The 14,746-nt window shown below is 37.5% G+C and overlaps 1 pseudogene; it reads right to left on the bottom strand.

The window, feature by feature from the left end:
• Positions 1–2,529: 2,529 nt before the first annotated feature.
• LOC129078363 (actin-related protein 2/3 complex subunit 2-like) lies at positions 2,530–3,414 on the bottom strand (annotated as a pseudogene).
• Positions 3,415–14,746: the final 11,332 nt, after the last annotated feature.

The following is a 14,746-nucleotide window of genomic DNA, read 5'->3' on the forward strand; positions in this document are numbered from 1 at the left end:
TGGATGTGTTTACTTTGACTTAGGTAATTTTCCTCTTGAACCAAAGTGTCATGGCTGACTGACAGCCGTTTTAGTTGACATGAGTGACTACACTTTGTTTTATATACCTTATGCTATCTCGATCAGACCAATGTCATTTTACTGGTCCTCCTCTCCACAAGGACATCTTCATTTTCTGGTTCTAGGTTCTAACTCACTGTCCTACTGCAGACAACACCACTTCAACCACAGAGAACTCTGCTGTTCACTGTTAGGTAAGAAGCATGGCTACTTCACCCACCAAATTTGAAACCTTGTTTCAGATAATATTTACTTGTCAGTTTTCTAATCAAAGTCATCAGTATTCGGGGCTCCCTTGATGACTATGATGGCATTTTTATTTTTTAGGAAATAAAGTTATATTGTTTCATTCATATACAAATTCCTGTTTATTAAACAACAACAGCAACATTAGTTGTCAGTTATATACCAGGCGTTCTGCAACAGCATGTTACACATATTTTCTCATGGCAACTCAGAAAGCCATCTACTGAGGCAGAGATATATTATTATTTCCTTTTTGCAAATGAGGAAATTAAGGTTTACTGGCCTTAAGTCACAGTTCATAAATGACAGAGTTGAGGCTTGAATCTAGGAGAACTGTCTGACCCGAAGCCATTTTTTAAACTTAATGTTTCAAAAATTCAGCTTCTGAAAGAAAATTAGTGTTTTAAGAGAATTAGTGAAATAAGAGAATCCCTTAAACCATTGTATGCCCATGTGTACTGTAATTCAACAATACTTCTATTGTTAAACAAAGAAGAACTTGTCTTAAAAAGACTTTCTGTGGTGTTGACACCAATTACAGAGTCTTCAGGAAATAAGTGTGACTTCCTAAATTAAGATACCGAGTTTAAGAAGTGAGATGGTTCTTTTAACAGAAACGGTTCCCTTCCCAAAGAGAAAGATACATACATATATGTTGTGGCAGTGTGTGTGTGGGGGGGTAGAATGAGAAAGAGTGAGACAGAGTGCAGAAAGTACTCTACCCTCGGAAGCTTTCAAAAATTATGTGTTGGTTTTCAGAGTTCCTAGACTAAGCCAGTGGGAGTGTTGGGCGGACCACGCTGCTAAGACACATCCATAGAATGAGATGCTGATGTCTCTGCAGTGCTGTGTTTCGTCCTTTCTAAAGAAGAAAGGTTTTCCTTCACAGTGCATTTATGTCAAAATTCTAAAACCTCTCACATGAGCCTATCATACCAACCTTGTCAAGTCTCACTTGTTGAAATGAGTGGGATTTGAAAACCTCTGAGTGTGCTATTACATTTTCCATTTATGTTCATCGAATATGTCTATATGAAAATGAGGCCAAGGGTTGTGGAGAGCTGGGGGGAATTTGAGGGAGAGACAGCTCCAAATGAGTAAAACCAAATAGATTGATTGTTTCAGATGGTGGAGGACAGTAGTCTCCATGGAGGATAAGGCAGGGAGGTGGGGAAAAAAATGTTTATTACACTTTTTACTTTTATTGCCCTAATTAATTAAACTACTTGTTACATCAAATGTTGGAAATTAAATAAAAGAAGCTTACATTCTTTGCCTCCAAACTCTATACAAGTTAAAAGTCATCTATCTATCCTCATTGAAATAACATTTAAAATATGTATTTTTTTTTTATTTTTATGTTTTTAAGACAGAAAGATTATTTTTTTTACACCAATAACCTTAGCTGTATTTCTTTAGCTACAGGAGTTTTGAACTCAAATACTTAGGAGAAAACAAGTTAAGATTGCATGGTCATGCAACTCATTACCAGTAACATATTGCAAAACAAAACAGCTTGGAAGGAGGGTGAAAGGGAAGGGGAGTGAGGAAGAGAAGATAAAGAAAAGGAATTAAGGTGATCAAGTGGATTTATTCCTCCCTCCCTTCCTCCCTCCCTTCTTTCCTTCCTCTCTCTTTCTCTCTTATTTTTTTACTTTTCTCTTTCTTCCTCCTTCCTCCCCTTCCCCCCTTCCCCTCTTCCTTCCCTTCCTCCATCTCTCCCTTCCTCACTCTGTGTTCTCTCTTTTTCTTTCTTTTTCTTCTTCTTGGGAACTATGAAGGCTTTGCAAGCACAGCTTGTTTCTGCTGATAACTTTCCAAACATGTACAAAATGGAACCAAAACGGAGAATCTCATATGAAGGGTTATCAGTGGGGAGGGGGCAGGAGGAGAATGGGGGAAAAGCTACAGGGAGTAAGAAGTATAACTGGTAGGTACAAAATAGACCGGGGGAAGATAAGAATAGTGTAGGAAATGGAGAAGCCATAGAACTTATATGTATGACCCATGGACATGAACTAAGCAGGGGAATTCTGGACGAAATGGGGGTACTAAGTGGAGGGGGATAAAGGGGAGAAAAAAATGGGGCAAATGTTATAGCATAATCAATAAAATGTACTTAAAAAAATAGAACCTGAAGAGGTTCAACATTAAAAGCTACAATTATCCAGTAGCAAGTGTTCCAGCCTTCAGCTGCCAGCAGCTTACTCTTCCTGCTTGGAGTTAGTGGGATGAAAATGTTTTCCCCATGATTGTTTTCATGTCTTTCTTTTCACCATCTGGGCATGCATGGTTCAGCACCTTGAGGAAGTCAGATGTAACCCCCACACATGTGGGAATATAGACCTTAGAGCACTTGATGTGCAGGTTGTCCTGGCACATGTGGATCAGATGGATGACGTTGACCTTGAGCACTGGTGTTGGAGTGGCGAGGGAACAGCATGAAGGTAACAGGCAATGTTGTCACCCACAGCAGCACGTCTTTCAGCTCCAGAGGAGGCTCTCTGTGGCCGTAGAGGACCTGTGGGGCTGTGGGGCTGGTTCTGCGCCCTTCTCTGAACTCCCACACAAACACCTGTCTAATGAGCACATCGTCGTCATCCTTAAACGCTATGCTAAAGACTACTGTGCTCTGTCCTTTCTAGACCCAACACACACGGTCCCATCATCCCTATAATAGTTAAGTGCCCTGTTCTCTCCTTCCTTGCCCTCTTCCTGGAACTGGGAGTATTTCTTAAAGACAGGGGCAAAACAAATTTGTTTCAACATGCCAGTCTGAGGCACAATGGAATCCTTGGATGTGGGCATATTTTCAAGGTCAAAAAGCAAAGAGATATTTTATCCTGATTCTGGATTTACTAAGAAACTCCTGTACATTCTCTTTAGAAGTTCATCAGCACCATATGCCTGACATTTCTTGTATAATTTCAAACAAATACTGACCACTGCTTTTGATTTAGCTCCATTTGGATTTGAAATAGGATAGAGGCCCCCATCAAAATCTGAAAATATTAATTCTGCTTCTGGTTTGTTTCTGGCTGCTGTGATCTCACACTTGGGCGCAAGCATCTCCTGGAGGAGAAGGTTGTTAACCTCCAGGAAGATCATGGGCCCCTGTCCCCAGAACCCTGAACTGGCCTGGGAGCTGCCACCCCTGCTTTGCCTCCCCCACAAGCGTGGGCCCTGCACAGCCCCCATCTATAACCCCTTTTTCCTTTTTTATTACTCAGTAAGAGACAAAGAGGCATCATGAAAATTTAATACTTGTATTGATTTCTTGACTTCCAGAATGTAAATTTAATATTTATATCCAGTTTGAGAAAGCATAGTCCTAAACCTAACCTTGACTGTATTTTAATTTTAACCCAAGCTCTCTATAATAGAGGGTGCTAGGCAAGAGAATGATCAGGGTTTTTTTTAGTGGAGGTAGGGATTGTTTATTGATGGCAGATAATTTACATGACTGTCAACTTCTATTTCTATAATTCTTAGTACTTATCCTTTCTATGACTACAAATAAGCATCTTTCAAGTTTCCCAACAAGCTTAGATGTTTTTCAAAACTTTTAATTTGGCGAAGATGCTTCTTAAATAAACAGCAATTTTTTTTTCATTGATTGAGACCAAATATTTTCTTCTAGTAGCCAGTAGAAGGAGCTGTTGGCATTTGATTTTGCATTATAACTCAACCTGGAAGTTCCCTTCTTAATTAATTCAATGTTTGAAATCAAACCACCGTTTAAATGTAATGATATTAATATGCAAGGATAGACGTGTAAGCGTGGAGATTTTCCATTCCCATTAAACTTTCTACACAACCACAGATTTCTCATTCTTCTTTGGGCCTCTTTTAGAGAGCTTATGTTATAGAAACGTTGGCTGCTATAAATTAAAGCTGCTCAGAACTGAGTTCATGCACCTAGGCAATGATTCAACATTTCTAAGACGGGTTGTAAGTCAAGAAAGAAAGTAATTTCTTCCTCCTGCTAAGAAAGGAAGAAAGAAAGAAAGAAAGAAAGAAAGAAAGAAAGAAAGAAAGAAAGAAAGAAAGAAAGAAAGAAAGAAAGGAAGGAAGGAAGGAAGGAAGAAAGGAAGGAAGAAAGAAGAAAGAGACGCTGTTTGACTTAGAATAATACTTGAAGTTATCAAAGAAAAATTATATAAGCTTGGTTTATAATAAATTGAAGATCTTTAATCTAGTAGGAGGAGATCTCTGTAGTTAATATTTTAGGTATATTTGATGCTGCCCTTGTGATAAAATATAGTATGTTGATTTTTCTTATATTCCCTCCACCCCAAATTCATTATAATAGCTGTGGGTTTTTAAGAACTTGTTTCACAGTTTAGTATTTAAAAGGTACCTTTCTTCTTTGTACTTTAATCTCAGTTAAAATGGATTACTATGGGATAACTTCCAAATACCTCATTAAAGTATTATCTTTTTATCTCAATAGACAGAAATATACAATTTGCACACCAACAGCAGTTGCAGCGATCTGCAAATACCCAGATGGAGAGCAGGGGAAGTGATTACTCTGATGGTACCACTTTACCACGAGTCCCTGAAAAATCTACTTATCTACTCTCTAGGTAAGAGGAAGGCTGAGAAGAGTCACAAATAATCATCCTGATTCATCTGAAAATTTTCTCCTAAGAGGAACATAAAAATAAACTATTACACATTTAAAGCAATGATATTAAAGACATGAAATCTTAACAAACTTGAAATGGAAAATTACTTGGCAAGATAAAGAAGAAAGCAGTGTTCTTCCTGATGGGCATTGACAAATGATCGTCAAATACACCACCCAATCATTGCCCATAGATTTAAGGTTTCTTTGTTAAGGCTCATGGAAAGCATGATGGCAGTATAAAAACACAGGGTTGCATTGCTGCGTACATTCAGAAATGTTGCTTTCTAGGGACAGTGTGTCATATTGCAACTTGCAAACAACATGCTAAACCAAAGTCACTCCCTGTGTTCACAAAACATCAAATGGAGCTTTTAGAAAAGAAAAGTGCTTTTTATCTGAACGTGGACAACAGTGTGTATTATTTCCAGGTAGTATGTATTTCCTCAAATCACTACGATTTTCCATGCGTCAGTCTTGGTTTATGTTTTGTATTGATTCTGGGCCTTCCAATTGACATTAATTTTGCTGCTCTTTCTGAGAGGAGTTGTTAGAGAGACAAATAAACCATTCATGCAGGTTGCGTTGGAAGACATGGAACAAAGCCGCTGTATTGTCTTCTTGAGTGGTCTAAGTAGCTGGAACAAAAACACCCAGCACTATTAAGTGTACAATTTTAGCTGAAATTTTGTTCCATGTGAAACATTAATTTTAATAGAGACTTTATATATAAGCTCCGTTTGAATAATAATGTAAAATTAAATTTAAATTGTAAATAACGTCCAGATACTAGTTGTTTCCTGGCTCAAATACTTTAGCACATATGGTGCTAGCATAAGCTTGTGCCTGTCTGCCTACTCTGGGTAATTTTGCATGCAAATAGTTTTAGTGCCTATGTTGAGGTGCTAAAACGTGTTTAGTACACTTGAAAATATTTGCATTGCAAAAGGAGAGTGAATCTCCTGAGGAAAATCAAATTGATATTTTGTATTAAGGAGACCACTCTGGGCACTGCCTGGCATTCTTCTGTGGAGAATTCTGTTTACAGTGCAACTAGCATTTTTAATTGACCTTTAGAAAAGAAAGCCTGGCCACAGCCTTGCCAGGTTTATTAACCATTGGACCATCTTCTGGCAGCATCCACTACATTAATCATCAGGAGAGAGAAAGCTAAGGAAAGAATCTCCTTGCCTTGGCTGGACTGCAGCTTTTCATGCCTCAGTTTGGTGGATTCATAGAATAAATATTTAAATTATAATTAAAAGTTTCAGCTGGAATGTGCCTAACTAATTAGCTAACTAACCAACCAGCTAACTCAGGAAAGGCTTTAGCCCAGGGAAGCAGGAGTAGATGCTGGGTGTGAGGCCGCACACGCTCCCTTTTGCCTCACTCCCATCTGCTGCATTAACAGGAACCAGTTCGTTAAGAGTCTGAACTGAATCCAAATAAAATGCATTTTTGATGCAAGCCCGATGACTGGTGCCATTCTACACTGCACTATGTCACATTAGAGTTCGTTTGGAAAAGAGGTTAGAGGGACCTTACATAAATGTCTCATGCATAGAATGCGGAGTGAATAAGAGTTCTGCACAAATTCAACATCCAATTTGTATGAACAAATCAACCTCCCTCCTGATTTGGCCCCTATTTACCAAGACCAATGAAAATATTAGACTTCCTAATAAAGTTATAAATACAATTCCAGAGGTATGCTGGTAAGAAGTTTGTGGAACTTTTTTGGTAACCATCCTTTCAATGTTTGTAGAGAATTTTCTTTTACTTTGTTGATTAATTCCACTGTAGTACGTTCTTACAAACTGAAAGTAAGTTCAGTCCGTAAGATAAACAGATGACCAAGGTCCACAAGAGGAATTCAAATATGGGACTTCTCTGCAGCCCCTCCCCTGCAGAGAAACGTTGCCAGATGGGATTCTAATAAGGCCGTTGCTGTGTAGGGGCTCTATCGCTTTCGTCCCAAGCACCATGCATGAGATTCCCTTCCATAGATGCTTACATTGGCTGAAATCCTGGGGTTTGATCCAGACTTTCTCCCCATATTTTACCCTTCCGCACCTAATATTTTATTATTTCATCCTGCCACTTCTCATTGTGTGCAAGGTGCAGTATTTTGTGTCAATGAATAGCCATAGACAGGTAGTAGGCAAGAGCCAAAAGGAACTCATTAAGAATACAAACCAGTAAGGAGGGGTTGACGTACTGTGTTAGTGAAACTCCTGTTTGCAATCTATTTCCTTTAAAACAATCTTAAAAAAAAATAGCCTCTGTTGTCCATGGGATCCTGGCACATCAATCAATCTATTAAGTAAGTAAATAAGGCAATAACTAAACAATAAATCATTTTGAATTTAATGCATGCACAAACCTTTTAATACCTAAGTTACAAGAAAGGTTTAGTTTAGTTTGGAGGATACAACCTGTTCCAATAATTTTGCATGTAAGATAAAGAGCTATTCTAAACTGTGGTGCCTTGCTCATTCTGGTCCCGAGATCATGGGGATCCTTTGCACCGCTTTGATGCTGTTGTGTGTATGATGCATGGCCTGGGAGTTGTTTGTGTGTGGGAGGGGGTGTGTGGTGAGGGGCATGCTGTTAGGGGGAAGCCTACCACACATTTCTGCCATCGCAGACGGTGGACAAACAGCTGTCTCCACAGCTGAGGCCGCTGGAACTGCTTGAGCTGCTCCAGTAACTCAAGAGCGCACGGCTGGTCCCTGGCTGGCACAGAGCACTGTGCCTGTAGCGAAGTGCCCGAGCTTTCCTGGGGCTGAGCAGGCAGAGAGACTTTGCCACCAGACACAATAAGCATCTGAAATGGGGTCTCATGAATAATTCATCTTTGGTGTCCTATGAAACAAAGAAATAATATGTTTGCTGGTAGATAACTGTGTTGTGGCATTTGTAAACCTTTCTGAATTTGAAGTTGTTTATGTTTCCTGTTGGTAAGAAATATGGTTTTTTCCCCCCTTAAACAAAAAGTGGGGAGTTCAATGCAATAATCTTACAGTGAAAGCCTGTAACATGAAACATTGGATGGATTATACTCATTTGGCTCATGATTTAAGAATTTTAAAAAAATCTCATTCAGGGAAGAGGGATGTCAAAATGGTATTATGGCAATGAAATACAGCGGAATACCCAATTCTCAAGGAGATTATTTTATTCCTTGGTAGGCAACCAGCCCACTTTTGCTAATGTAGGTTTCATTACTGCAGACGCGAGAACAGTGGTGTGGCTCCAGCATCGCAGTACAACATCAGGAGGAACGATTCTTCACTTTCACTCAACTATTAGTAAACACGATACTTTGGTGCTTTGAGCCCCAAGTTGTTTTAGTGAGTTAAATACCCACTAATTCAACACTAGTTAAATTGGCAATAAAGTGACCCCCAACCACGTTGCGCCACCACCCTGTTTCTGCGCGGTAGTTCTGGACCTGATGCCAGTGATCTATAAAGCCATTGGGGAGAGTTTATGGATTTGCATAATGAATATTTCCAGTGTTGCATAAACTAGCTAGCTACTCAAACTTATCATAATTAGTATTTATAATTAGTATCTGTGTATTCATTTCATTTATTCTTTAATATTTGTGTACTCATTTCCCTGAAAAGAAAAGAAAAAAAAGAAATCGATTTAATAGTTCTTCATTATCTTTGAAATGACAACCTGGCAAAACAAATCATGGTGATGTTCTCTGTCATCTCTCCAATAATTATCTCAAATCTGTCTTCTATTATTCACTCATGCTTTCTCTATATCATTTTTTTTTCAGTATCTCTCCTTGTAGTCTCCCTGGCTTTCAGGTTGCCCAGGATTTATTATGTATCCATAAACCTCACACAATCTGATATGTTTGGCAGAAAAAGTCAGAAAGAAGGCACATTGATTTTACTGAAAGAAAAAAACAAGCAAAAACAAAATGTGGATCTGCCAATTTTATTCTGGAGTAAAAATATAATTACTTTTTGCTTTCAGGTGAAGGACTTGGCAGTTGGGGTACAAATTGATAGGTAGTAGAACTTCCAATAAAGAGAAAAGTAGTGAATTCTGTGTCTGTTATGTGGTTTTTATCTTGTTTTTGTTATTTGTTTCCTTAAGCTCTAGCAATATATCAGACAATAGACTCACAACAAATATGTTTATGTGTGTAAATGCTCCTTTCCTTTACCTTGACTGTACAGGATTAAAATTGTAAATAAAATTATGTTGTTACATAAATTGCTTCTTACCTTTTGAAAAGATAATTAATTTCCAGTGGAGATAATAACTAAATAAAAGGTACGAATGTCCTGGGGTCAATGAGATAATCATTAGAAATAGAGACCAGGGCTTTAAGGTAAACAGAACACAAACAAAGCCTAAAAGGTGTGAGGCAGAGATCACAGCGATAGAAATTTCCTTCACTTTCTATTCACTGGTTTGGTCCTCTCCACCATTTCCTTGAGAACTTTGTTTTACTGTAAGATAGGTGAATTGTTAACATCTCTTCTCCTTGAGCCTGGAAGCTTCTTCAGGCTCAGTCAGCTATTGAAAGTGCTGGACTGCTATGATTTTCTGGAACATCACTTGGACTTCCAAAATTTTGTTTCCAGTATGCAAAAGGCTCTTTCATGGGACTAACAAGTAAATTCATGCCCCTAATTTTGTATATTGCTGCATTTAAAAATACAAGAACTAAAAGGAAATGCAAATAAAAGACATATAAGGAGATGTGCTTTGATAATGCAAATAGTAACCTAAGAGAAGAAACACGGGAATGTCAATTAATGACTTATAAAATTTATTTAAGGTTAACAAAACATATGATCTTTGGATTTCAACCCTGTCTCTACTACATTTCTGTTATAAAAGACATTTAAACTACCTGAATATATTGCCTCATTTATAAAATAAGGATAAAACCTATGCCTCATAGAATTTTTTTTCAAAAAAACAATCAGAACTAGTGATCTAATGCAAGTAAAGCATGTATAGTAATTGGTAACCCTCTAAGCACCTTTGAATCACCTGGAGAGTTCGAAAGGCTACCGATGCCCTATTTTACCTCTGTCCAATTAAATTGGAATCTCTGGAGACTAGGCCTTGACATTATAGCTTTAAAGCTCCCCTGGCGATTCCAATGTGGAGCCAAGGATTTGAACAACTGATGGAAAAGCCCCAAACCAAAGGAAAAATCAGTAAATATTATCTAATTCTCTTTCTTTGTGTGACATAAATATGCATTATTGAAATGCAGATTTTTATTACTGAACAGACTCCTCAAGGCCAGTGAGTCTATATTCCTGCTTTGGAAATAGAGAAGCTGAAACCAGGATCATTAGTGAAGTCCCCACAATCATATAGTTAAAGGTAAGACTGGGCTCCCAGAATCATTTCATAATTCTGAAGTTGTCCTCCTCGCATAGCTTTTGAGTGGGGCAGTGCCCTCTCTGATGAGGCTAAGTTTTACTTTTCCTTCACTTCTTTTTTTTTCTCATCAGTATTTTGTGGCAATGGGGATCTCAATAATGACAGAAAGAAAGGATCATGCCTTGAACTATTGTCCTCATTCACTTGGCCTGGCAGAATTTACTCACAGAAACTTTTGAGCAGGAAACTGAATTCTCGCAGTACTTCCATTTGGAGGACACATGCACATGTCATTTGACTTCTGATATATGGTGTCATGGTGTTGCTCTGTCTCACTGCACCTCTCCTGTGTGACTGATATGGAAAATCTGAGCAATTTACCACAACACAGTTATGAGCCATCATACAGGTGCATTTAATTCTCAACTACTCTTAAAAATGTTTTTTAATAATTAGTAGCAATAACTACTAATTGGCATGTAGGCCATTCTTGCACCAGCAGGCAAACTGTAGGTTTACTTCTGCACACCCACACCCAACCAACTGAAAATTGCTTCAGAGCTTATCTTATAATTACTGTGCTTAACGCTGTTTGCTTTGTTTGGAAGCTTTTGTAATTAATTGATTTTTTTTTTACACCTCTGAACCTGAACATGGAACATTAAAGATTAGTTCTTTGCTTAGTAACATCTTATTTACATTGAATTGTTTAGACACACATAAGGGAAAAAACAACAGGTTGTGTTTTTACCGGCCAAATATATTGCCTCTGTTTATACATTGGATAGGTCCCACTAAGAATTTGAAATTGCTCTAGCTACCCATTCGTCTTTCTTGTTTTCCTCAATGCTGTTACACTGTGTCACAATTACATTTTTAGTCAGACTTTTCAGCCTCTATGTACTTTTGTACCTCCCACATTACTGATTTTGCAAATATTTCTGGGTAAAGGGCCTTTAATCATAGACTGTCTCTGTTAAAGTACAGGTCAATGTAATTGAAGTTGCACAGTTTGTACCTGGAGAGCCAACAACTGATATGTATTTGTGCCAGTAATTGTGCCTCTGATCTGAAAGTGGCAGCCACAGTTAACCACTTAACATATCATGGCATAAACTGAGATTATTGGTTCACTACACCAATTTTAGAAATAAGCAATGGATCTGCCAATGTTTTTGTAGCAGTAAATGGAAAATAAAATGTAATGATGAGAGGCAAAAGATAAAAACTTAATTTTATAATTATAAGCCCTTATGTATTGGTTATGAATTTATAGTGGATAAAGTTGTGGATAGGAATATTCCTTCTTTTATTTTTTCACTCACACATTTAATCATTATTGGGAATATGCTGTGCCTAGCAATGTGCTAGACAAGGGGGATACATAAAGAATAAAACATTGTGGTGAAGTATGGTCTTGAGAAAATTGAGAAAACTGAGAAAAACTCAGTTTGAAAATCTTAGTTCCATAACTAAACAACTGGAAGGCTTTCAGAAATTTATTTGATCTCTTAGAACCTCATTTTTATCATCTGAAAAGTAGGGGCAGTGATATTTGCCTTGAAGGCTCATTGTGAAGATTAAATAAAATATAATATGTGAAGCACTTTTTACTTTTCTGTTATGCAGTCTTTACTTAATAATGCATGTATGTTATAATTCTAAGTAAACCAAGGAACTCAAGTCCAGTGAGCATGTGAGAGACCTCTGTCACTTATAGGGTCCTTTGATTTCAGGCAACAGAAACAAATTCTGGCTGCCTAAGCAGGAGAGACATTTATTGGAGAGTTATCGGGACATTCCCCAGATCAACTAGAAAGATAGAGATTTAAGCTTGAAAAATAGAGGAAGAACTGGTGTACTTAAGGTGTAATGAACTTCTCAAGTCTTGGAGGGCACTGCTAGTAAACAAATGCATTCCAAAGTTTTCCTGCTTTCTTTCATCTTTATTCTGGAGATACAAAGTTCTAAGAGAAGAAAAGGGAGGGAGAAGGAGAATGAAGCTAATAGAGCTCGAGTTTAGTCATGTGCCTACCCTTAGAAGAAGTAGGGCAACTTGATTTGTAGGTGCATTGAGACTGTATACCCCTGGGGAGAAGGAACCTTCCAATGGAAGTCAGAATGCTACTACAAAAAAAACAAAAACAAAGAAAACATGGTGGCCGATCAGTAGCCCAAGTTAATGCAAAATGTGTAACAGAACCTGTCATAAATAGGATTGGCTTTATGGACATGTGCTCTGTGCAATCACAAATGGTGTTTAGCAGTCCCATACTTTGTTTAATTCTCTATGCCACCATTTTATATAGACCAATGGAACAGAATGACAGCCCAGAAATAAATCTTCACTTATATGATCAATTAATCTATGACAAAGGAGGCAAGGATATATGACAGGGTAAAAAGTCTCTTCAATAAGTGGTATTAGGAAAACTGGGCAGAGATACATGCCTAAAAATGAAAGTGAACCATTTTCTTACACCATGTATGAAAAAGAAACTCAAAATGGATTAAAGACTTACACCTAAGACTAGAAATCATAAAACTAGAGAAAACATAGGCAGTATACTTTTGGCATCCTTTGGTCTAAGCATTATCTTGTTGGATATGTCTCCCCAAACAAGGGCAACAAAAGGAAGAATAAACCAATGGAACTACAGCAATCTAAGACATTTTTGCAGAGAGAAGGAAACCAATAATAAACAAAGATATAACTTACTGAATGGGAGAAGATATTTACAAATGATATATACAATAAAGGGTTAATATCCAAAATAAATAAGGAACTCATACAACTTAACACATGTGCGCACACGTGCGCACATGTACACACACACACACTCAAATTAAAAAATGGACAGAGGACCTGAATAAACATTTCTCCAAAGAGGACTTATAGATGGCCAGTAGACATGAAAAGATGCTTAACATCACTAACCATCAGGAAAACACCAATCAAAATCACAATGAGATGTCACCTCATATCTTTCAGAATGCCTATCATAAAAAAAAATCAACAACTAACAAATCCTGGTGAATAAATGGAGAAAAAGGAACATTCATTCACTGTTGGCAGGAATGCAGAGTGGTGCAACCACTATGGAAATCATTATGGAGATTCTGCAATAACTTAAAAATGGAGCTGCCATATGACCCAGTGATTACACTTTTGGGTATTTATCCAAAGAAAATAAAAACATTAATTAAAGAAGATATATGCACCCCTACGTTCATTGCAGTATTATTTATAATAGCCAAGCTATGGAAGCAACCTAAATGTCCCTCGATATAGATGAATGAATAAAAACTACACACCACTCTCACACACAGTAAAATTTTATTCAGCAATATAAAAGAATAAAATGTCGCCATTTGCAAGAACATGGATGGACCTAGAGGGTATTATGTTAAGTCAACTAAGTCAGAGAAAGACAGATACTGGATGATTTCACTTATTGGTGGAACCTAAAAACACAAAACAAATGAATAAACAAAACAAAACAGGAATAGATTTGTACATATAGAGAGCAAGCTCATGTTTCCCGAAGGGGAAAGAGGTGGGTGAATGGGTAGGGTAAAATTTTAAAAAAGAAAAAAGTAAATGTGAAAGATAAAAAAAGTAAAAAGGTAAAGCTTGAAGATAAAATTGGAGAATATGTGAATATATTAATGACCTTAAAATACTCAAGGACATTTTTTCACTGCTTTTAGAGAGAGAGAAAGAAGACAGAGAGAGAGAGAGAGAGAGAGAGAGAAATTGATGTGAGAGAGAAACATTGATTCATTGTCTCCTGCAGGTGCCCTGACCTGGAATTGAACCCACAACATTTTGGCGAACAGGATGATGCTCCAACCCATCAAGCCACACTGGCCAGGGCTACACAAACATTCTTAAACATGTTATAAAAAAGACTAACCATAAAGGAAAATACTGATAAATTACATTAAAGTTAACATTTTCCATTCATCAGAAGATATCATTAAAAGAAAAAAAAAGTGAAAGAAGATACTTGTACCACAGATATATAGGACAAAGAATTCATGTCTAATACATACAGAGAATTTCAGCAAATCAATAAGAAAACGATGCTATACAAAAACAGTCAAGAGATTTTAATAAGGCCCTTCACAAAAGAAGATATCCAAAGAGCCAATAAACATATTACAAGTTGTTTAACCTCATTAGTCAGCAGGGAGATTAACATACATAGTGGTAAAGCAAAGAAATTATGATTACAGATTAAACAAGTCCCTTATATTCTGTCTGTATGGCATACAAAGCCACAGAGGAGACCTACATGAGCTATGGGAAGAATCCCTCCATGGTCCAATAAAGAGTATGCTTCCCGGCCACTAGAAGCTAGTCTGTTATTCTGTCCTCTAGGTCCTAGGTCCTAGGTTCTAGGACTTCCTTCCCACCAGACTCCTCCTGAAGGCACT

This window comes from Pteronotus mesoamericanus, unplaced genomic scaffold, assembly GCF_021234165.1.
Source record: "Pteronotus mesoamericanus isolate MK-2021 breed Mesoamerican mustached bat unplaced genomic scaffold, CSHL_Meso_final contig_73, whole genome shotgun sequence".
NCBI lineage: Eukaryota > Metazoa > Chordata > Mammalia > Chiroptera > Mormoopidae > Pteronotus > Pteronotus mesoamericanus.